Source organism: Jaculus jaculus, chromosome 20 (genome assembly GCF_020740685.1).
Source record: "Jaculus jaculus isolate mJacJac1 chromosome 20, mJacJac1.mat.Y.cur, whole genome shotgun sequence".
Lineage (NCBI taxonomy): Eukaryota > Metazoa > Chordata > Mammalia > Rodentia > Dipodidae > Jaculus > Jaculus jaculus.
In genome coordinates, this window is record NC_059121.1 from 15718634 (window position 1) to 15727625 (window position 8992).

The following is an 8992-nucleotide window of genomic DNA, read 5'->3' on the forward strand; positions in this document are numbered from 1 at the left end:
CACATCAGCAATTTTTTCCCATTTTTGGCCATTTTTTCCGCATTCGGCCGCTTTTCTGGATTTTCCCGGTTGACAGGGGTCGGAACCCTTTTTCACCCCGTCATGCCGATTTCACCCGGTTTGTACCCCTTGATCCCGGACGAGTCCCCATCGGCAATTATTTCCCATTTTTGGCCATTTTTTCCGCTTTCAGCGGCTTTTCTGGATTTTACTGGTTCACAGGCATCGGAACCCGTCTTGATCCAGACATGCTAATTTCAGCTGGTTCAGACCCGGTGATCCAGGACGAGTCCCCATTGGCGATTTGGTCCCATTTTTGGGCACTTTTTCTGCTTTCGGCCGCTTTTCTGGATTTTCCCGTATCACAGGGGTCAGAACCCGTTTTGACCCGGTCATGCCAATTTCACCCAGTTCCAACCTAGTGATCCCGGACGAGTCCCCATTGGCGATTTTTTCCCAATCTTGGACATTTTTCTGCTTTCGGCCGCTTTTCTGGAATTACCGGTTCACAGGGGTCGGAATCCGTTTTGACCCGGTCATGCCGATTTCACCCAGGTCCGACCCTGTGATCCCGGACTAGTCCCCATCGCCGATTTATTCCCATTTTTGCCATTTTTCCGCTTTCGGCCGCTTTTCTGGATTTTCCTGGTTCACAGGGGTCGGAACCCATTTTCACCCAGTCATGCTGATTTCACCCGGTTTGGACCCTGTGATCCCAGACGAGTCCCCATTGGCGATTTTTTCCCATTTTTGGCCATTTTTTCCTGTTTCGGCCGCTCTCCTGGATTTTCCCGATTCCCATGGGTCGGAACCAATTTGAGCCAGTAATGCCGATTTCACGCGTTTCTGACCCGGTGATCCCGGATGAGTCCCCAACAGCGATTTTTTTTCCCATTTTTTGCCATTTTGTCCGTTTTCGGCCGCTTTTCTGAATTTTCCCGGTTCACAGGTTTCGGAAACCGTTTTCACCCGGTCATGCTGATTTCACCCGGTTCCGATCCGGGGATCCCGGACGAGTGCCCATCGGTGATTTTTTTCCTATTTTTGGCAATTATTTCTGCTTTCGGCCGCTTTTCTGGAATTTCCCTGGTCACAGGGGTCGGAACCCATCTTCACCCGTTCATGTCGATTTCACCCGGTTCCATCCCGATGAATCCGGACGAGTCCCCATCGGCGATTTTTTCCCATTTTTGGCCATGTTTTTTGGCTTTCGACCACTTTTCTGGATTTTCACGGTTCACAGGGGTCCGAACCCGTTTTGATCCGGTCATGCCGATTTCACCCGCTTCCGACTCGGTGATCCGTGATGAGTCCCCATTGGCGATTTTTTACCATTTTGGCCATTTTTTCAGCTTTCAGCTGCTTTTCTGGATTTTCCCTGTTCACAAGAGTCGGAATCCGTTTTTACCCCATCATGCCGATGTCACCCGGTTCCGACCCAGTGGTACCGGACGAGTCCACATCGGCGATTTTTTCCCATTTTTGGCCATTTCTTCCGCTTTCGGCCGCTTTTCTGGATTTTCACTATTCACATGGGTCGGAACCCAATTTGAGCCCGTCATGCCGATTTCACTCGTTTCTGACACGGTGATCCCGGATGAGGCCCCATCGGCAATTTTTTTCCCATTTTTTGCCATTTTGTCCGCTTTTGGCTGTTTTTCTGAATTTTCCCGGTTCACAGGGGTCGGAACCCATTTTCACCCGGTCATCCCGATTTCACCTGGTTCCGGCCCGGTGATCCCGGACGAGTCAATATCTGTGATTTTTTTCCTATTTTTGGCAAATATTTCTGCTTTTGGCTGCTTTTCTGGGTTTTCCTTGTTCACAAGAGTCGGAATCCGTTTTTACCCCATCATGCCGATGTCACCCGGTTCCGACCCAGTGATCCCGGACGAGTCCCCATTGGCAACTTTTTCCCATTTTTGGCCTTTTTTCCCACTTTCAGCCGCTTTTGTGAATTTTCCCAGTTCACAACGGTCGGAACCCGTTTTCACCCGGTCATGCCGATTTCACCCGGTTCCGACCCTGTGATCCCGGACGAGTCCCCATCGGCGATTTTTTCCACTTTTGGCCATTTTTCCGCTTTCGGCCGCTTTTCTGGATTTTTCCAGTTCACAGGAGTCGGAACCCGTTTTGACTCGGTCATGCAGATTTCACGCGGTTCCGACCCGGTGATCAGGACGAGTCCCTATCGGGGATTTTTTTCCTATTTTTGGCGATTATTTCTGCTTTCGGCTGCTTTTCTGGAATTTCCTGGTTCACAGGGGTCGGAACCCGTTTTCATCCGGTCATGCCGATTTCACCCGGTTTGGACCCCGTGATCCCAGACGAGTCCCCATTGGCAATTTTTTCCCATTGTTGGCCTTTTATTCCGCTTTCAGCCGCTTTTGTGGATTTTCCCAGTTCACAATGGTCGGAACCCGTTTTCACCCGGTCATGCCAATTTCACCCGGTTCAGACCCGGTGATCCCAGACGAGTCCCCATCAGAGATTTTTTTCCTAATTTTGGCAATTATTTCCGCTTTCGGCCGCTTTTTTGGAATTTCCCCATTCACAGGGGTCGTAACCCGTTTTCACCCGGTCATGCCAATTTCACCCGGTTCAGACCCGGTGATCCCAGACGAGCCCCCATCAGCGATTTTTTTTCCACTTTTCGCCAATTTTCCGCTTTCGGCCGCTTTTCTGGATTTTCCCGGTTCACAGGAGTCAGAACCCGTTTTGATCGGTTATGCCGATTTCACGCGGTTCCGACCCGGTGATCAGGAGGAGTCCCCATCGGGGATTTTTTTCCTATTTTTGCAATTATTTCTGCTTTCGGCCGCTTTTCTGGAATTTCCCGGTTCACAGGGGTCAGACCCGTTTTTATCCGGTCATGCCAATTTCACCCAGTTTGGACCCCGTGATCCCGGACGAGTACCCATTGGCGATTTTTTCCCATTTTTGGCCATTTTTTCCACTTTCGGCCACTTTTCTGAATTTTCCCGGTTCACAATGGTCAGAACCCGTTTTCACCCGGTCATGCTGATTTCACGCTGTTCCGACCTGGTGATCAGGACGAGTCTCCATTGGGGATTTTTTTCCTATTTTTGGCAATTATTTCCGCTTTTGGCCACTTTTCAAAATTTTCCCGGTTCACAATGGTCGGAACCCATTTTCACCCGGACATGCTGATTTGACACGGTTCCAACCCAGTGATCAGGACGAGTCCATAGGGGATTTTTTTCCTATTTTTGGCAATTATTTCTGCTTTCAGCCGCTTTACTGGAATTTCTCGGGTCACAGGGGTCGGATCCCATTTTCACACGGTCATGCTGATTTCACCCGGTTCCGACACAGTGATCCCGGACGAGACCAATTGGCGATTTTTTCCCATTTTGGCCATTTTTTCCACTTTCATCCGCTTTTCTGGATTTTCCCCGTTCACAGGGGTCAGAACCCGTTTTGATCCGGTCATGCTGATTTCACCCGGTTCGATCCCAGTGGTCCCGGATGAGTCCCCATCGGCGATTTTTTTTCCCATTTTTGGCCATTTTTTAAACTTTCGGCCGCTTCTCGGGATTTTCCCAGTTCACAGGGGTCTGAGTCCGTCTGACCCGGTCATGCTGTTTTCACCCGGTTCGGACCCGGTGGTCCCAGACAAGTACCCATCATTGATTTTTTCTCGTTTTGGGGGATTTTTCTGCTTTTGGCCACTTTTCTGGATATTCTGGGTTCACAGGTGTCGGAACCTGTTTTGATCCTGTTATGCCCATTTCACCCGGTTCCGACCAGGTGATCCCGGACGAGTCCCCATCGGCGATTTTTTTCCCTTATTTGGCCATTTTTTCCGCTTTCGGCCGCTTTTTCGATTTTCCCGGTCCAGAGGGGTCAGAATCCTTTTTGACCCCATCATGCCGATTTCACCCTGTTCCCACCTGGTGATCCCGGACGAGTCCCTATCGGCGATTTTTAACTATTTTTGGTCATTTTTTCTGCTTTCGGCCGCTTTTCTGGATTTTCCCGGTTCACATGGTTTGGAACCAGTTTTGACCTGGTCATGCCCATTTCATCCGGTTCCGACCCGGTGATCCCCGACAAGTAGCCATCGGCGATTTTTTCCCATTATGGCCGTTTTTTCTGCTTTCTGCCCACTTTTCTGGATTTTCCCGGTTCACAGGGGCCGAAACCCGTTTTCACCCGGTCATGCCAATTTCACCCGGTTCCGACCCGTGATCGCGGACGAGTCCCCATCGGCGATATTTTTCCTATTTTTGGCAATTATTTCCGCTTTCGGCCGCTTTTCTGGAATTTCCCGGTTCACAGGGGTCAGAACCCATTTTCACCCGGTATGCCGATTTCACCCAGTTTGTACCCCGTGATCCCGGACGAGTCCCCATCGGCTATTTTTTCCCATTATTTGCCATTTTTTCCTCTTCCAGCCGCTTTTCTGGATAATCCCGATTCACAGTGTTCGGAACCCGTTTTGATCTGGTCATGCCGATTTTACCCAGTTCCGACCGGGTGATCCCGGACGCATCCCCATTGGCGTTTTTTCTCCATTTTTGGCCATTTTTTTCCGCTTTCGGCCGCTTTTTTGATTTTCCCGGTTCAAAGGGGTCGGAATGCATTTTGACCTGGTCATGCCGATTTCACCCAGTTCCAACCCGGTCGTCCCAGACAAGAAACATCAGAGACTTTTTTCCCATTTTTAGACATTTTGGCTGCTTTCGGCCCGTTTTCTAGTTTTTCTCGGTTCACAGGGGTCCGAACCCGTTTTCACCCGGTCATGACGTTTTCTCCCGGATCCGACCCGGTTATACCGAACGAGTCCCCATTGGCGATTTTTTCCCATTTTGGGCCATGTTTCTGCTTTCGTCCGCTTTTCTGGATTTTCCCGGTTCACAGGAGTCGGAACCCGTTGTTACCCGGTCATGCCGATTTCACCCGGTTCTGTCCTGGTGAACCCAGAGGAAACCCATCGGCCATTTTTTCCGTGTTCAGCCGTTTTTCTGGATATTCCCAGTTCAAAGAGGTCGGGCCCCGTTTTGACTCGGTCATGCTGAATTCACCCGGATCAGACCCGGTGATACCGGAAGAGTCCCCATTGCGATTTTTTCCCACTTTTGGCCATATTTTCCACTTTCGGCCGCTTTTATGGATTTTCCCGGTTCACAGAGTTTGGAACACATTTTGACTCGGTCATGCCGATTTCACCCGGTTCCAACCCGGTGATCATGGACGAATCCCCATCGGCGATTTTTTACCATTTTTGGCCATTTTGCCCGCTTTCGGCCGCTTTTCTGTATTTTCCCGGTTCACAGGTTTAGGAACCCGTTTTGATCCGGTCATGCCGAATTCACCCGGATCAGACCCGGTGATACCGGAAGAGTCCCCATTGCGATTTTTTTACCCTTTTTGGCCATTTTTTCCGCTTTTGGCCGCTTTTCTGAATTTTCCTGGTTCACAGGAGTCGGATCCAGTTTTCATGCGGTCATGCCTGTGTCACCCGGTTCTGTCCCAGTGACCCTGGACAAGACTCATCGGCGATTTTTTTCTCATTTTTGTCCATTTTTTCCGTGTTCAGCCGTTTTTCTGGATATTCCCAGTTCACAGAGGTCGGGCCCCGTTTTGACTCAGTCATGCCAATTTCACGCTGTTCCGACCCGGTGGTTAGGACGAGTCCCCATCGGGGATTTTTTTCCTATTTTTGGCAATTTTTTCTGCATTCGGCCGCTTTTCTGGGTTTTCCCGGTTCACATGGGTCGGAACCCGTTTTGACCCGGACATGCCTATTTCAGCCGGTTCCAACCCGGTGATCCCGCACGTGTCCCCATTGGCGATTTTTTCCCATTTTTGGCCATATTTTGCTTTTGGCCACTTTTCTGAATTTTCCCGGTTCACAGGGGTCGGAACCAGTTTTCACACGGTCATGCCTGTGTCACCCGGTTCTGTTCCAGGGACCCGGACGAGACCCATTGGAGATTTTTTCCCATTTTTGGCCATTTTTTCCGCTTTCGGCCGCTATTCTGGGTTTTCCCGGTTCACAGGGGTCGGAACCCGTTTTCACCCGGTCATGCCGATTTCACATGGTTTTGACCCGGTGATTAAAGACGAGGACCCATCGGCGATTTTATCCCATTTTTGGCCATTTTTTCTGCTTTCAGCTGTTTTTCTGGATTTTCCGGTTCACAGGGGTCTTAACGCGATTTGACCCGATCATGCTGATTTCACCCGGTTCAGACCCGGTGATCCAGGACGAGTCCCCAACCGCGATTTTTTTCCCATTTATGGCCATTTTTTCCCCTTCGGCTGCTTTTCTGGATTTTCCTGGTTCACAGGTTTCGGAACCCGTTTTGACCCGGTCTTGCCGATTTCACACGGTTCGGACGCGGTGATCCCAGACGAGTCCCTATTGGCGATTTTTTCCCATTTTTGGCCATTTTTCCAGCTTTGGCCTATTTTCTGGATTTTCCCAGTTCACGGGGTCGGAACCCGTTTTCATCTGGTCATGCCGATTTCACCCATTTTAGTCCCAGTAATCTTGGACGTGACCCCATCGTAGATTTGTTTTTCATTTTTGGCCATTTTCTTCCACTTTCGGCCCGTTTTCTCGATTTTCCCGGTTCACAGGGGTCGGAACCCATTTTGACCTGGTAATGCCGATTCCATCCGGTTCCGACCCGCTGATCCTGTACGAGTCCCCTTTGGCCATGTTTTCCAATTTTTGGCCAATTTCTCCGATTTTGCAAGCTTTTCTGGATTTTCCCAGTTCACAGGGGTCGGAACCCGTTTTCACCCGGTCATGCCGATTTCACCCGGTTCCGACCTGGTGATCCCGGTCGAGTTCCCATCAGCGATTTTTTCCCATTTTTGGCCATTTTTTCCGCTTTCAGCCGCTTTTCTGTATTTTCCCGGTTCACATGTGTCGGAACCCATTGTGACCCGTTCATGCCGATTTCACCTGGTTCCGACACAGTGATCCCGGACAAGTCCTGATCAGCGATTTTTTTCCCATTTTTGGCCATTTTTTCCACTTTCGGGTGCTTTTCTGGATTTTCCCTGTTCACAGGGGTCAGAACCCGTTTTCCCCGGGTCATGCCGATTTCACCCTTTTTTGACCCCGTAATCCCGGATCAGTCTCCATCGGCGATTTTTTACCATTTTTGGCCATTTTTTCCGCTTTCCACTGCTTTTCTGGATTTTCCTGTGTCACAGGGGTCAGAACCCGTTTTGACTCGGTCAGGCCAATTTCACCCGGTTCAGATCCGGCGGTCCCAGTCGAGTCCCCATCGGCGATTTTTTCCCATTTTAGGCCATTTTTTCCACTTTCGGTCACTTTTCTGAATTTTCCTGGAACACAGGGGTCGTTGCCCATTTTCACCAGGTCATGCCGATTTCACACGGTTCGTAACCACTGATGATGGAGGAGTCCCCGTAGGCTATTTTTTCCTGTTTTTCACCATTTCTTATGCTTTCGGCAGCTTTTCTGGATTTTTCCAGTCACAGGCATGGAACCCGTTTTGACCCGGTCATGCCGATTTCATCTGGTTCCGACCCGCTGATCCCAGACGAGTCCCCATTGGCAATGTTTTCCCATTTTTAGCCATTTTCTCCACTTTTGCAAGCTTTTCTGGATTTTCCCAGTTCACATGGGTAGGAAGCCGTTTTGATCTGGTCATGCTGATTTCACCCGGTTCGGTCCCAGTGATCCCGCACGAGTCCCCATCGGCGATTTTTTCCCATTTTTGGCCATTTTTTCCACTTTCGGCCGCTTTCCTGGATTTTCCCAGTTCAGAGGGGTCGGAACCAGTTTTGATCCCGTCATGCAAATTTCACCCGGTTCCGACCCGGTGATCCCGGAAGAGTCCCCATCGGCGATTTTTTCCCATTTTTGGCCATTTTTTTCCGCTTTCGGCCGCTTTTCTGTATTTTCCCGGTTTACAGGTGTCGGAACCCGTTTTCACCCGGTCATGCTGCTTTCCCTCGGTTCCGAACCGTTGATCCCAGACGAGTCCTCATCGCCAATTTTTTCCCATTTTGGCCATTTTTTCCGCCTTTGGTCCATTTTTTGGATTTTCGGAACACAGGGGTTGGAGCCCGTTTTGACCCGGTCATGCCGATTTCACCCAGTTTGGACCCAGTCATCCCGGACGAGTCCCCATGGGGGATTTTTCCAAGTTTGGGGATTTTGTTCCCCTTTCGGCCACTTTTGTAGATTTTCCCAGTTCACAGGGTTCGGAACCTTTTTTCACCCGGTCATGCCGATTTCACCCGGTTCCAACCCGGTGATCCTGGACGAGTCCGCATCGGCGATTTTTTCCCATTTTGGCCATTTTTTCCGCTTTCGGCTGCTTTTCTGGATATTCCCGGTACACAGGGGTCAGAACTCATTTTCACCCGGTCATGCCCATTTCACCCGGTTCCGACCCGGCGATCCTGGACAAGTCTCCATCGTCGTTTTTTTCCCATTTTTTGGCCATTTTCTCCACTTTCGGCCGCTTTTCTGGATTTTCCCGGTTCATAGGCATCCGAACCCGTTTTGATCCGGTCATGCCGATTTCACCCGGTTCGGTCCCAAGTATCCCGGACGGACCCCATCGGCGATTTTTTTTCCATTTTTGGCCATTTTTTCTGCTTTCAGCCGCTTATCTGGATTTTCGCGGTTCACAGGGGTCGGAACGTGTTCTGACCCGGTCATGCCGATTTCAACTGGTTCTGAATCGTTGGTCCCGGACGAGTCCTCTTGAGAGATTTTTTTCCCATTTTTGGCCATTTTTTCCTCTATCGGCCAGTTTTCTGGATTTTCCCGGTTCACATGGGTTGGAACCTGATTTGACCCGGACATGGCGATTTCACCCGTTTCCGACCCAGTGATCCCGGACGAGTCCCCATCGGCGATTTTTTCCCATTTTTGGCCATTTTTTCTGCTTTCGGCCGCCTTTCTGGATTTTCCAGGTTCACAGGGGTCGGATACCATTTTGACCCAGTCATGCCAATTTCATCCGGTTCGGAC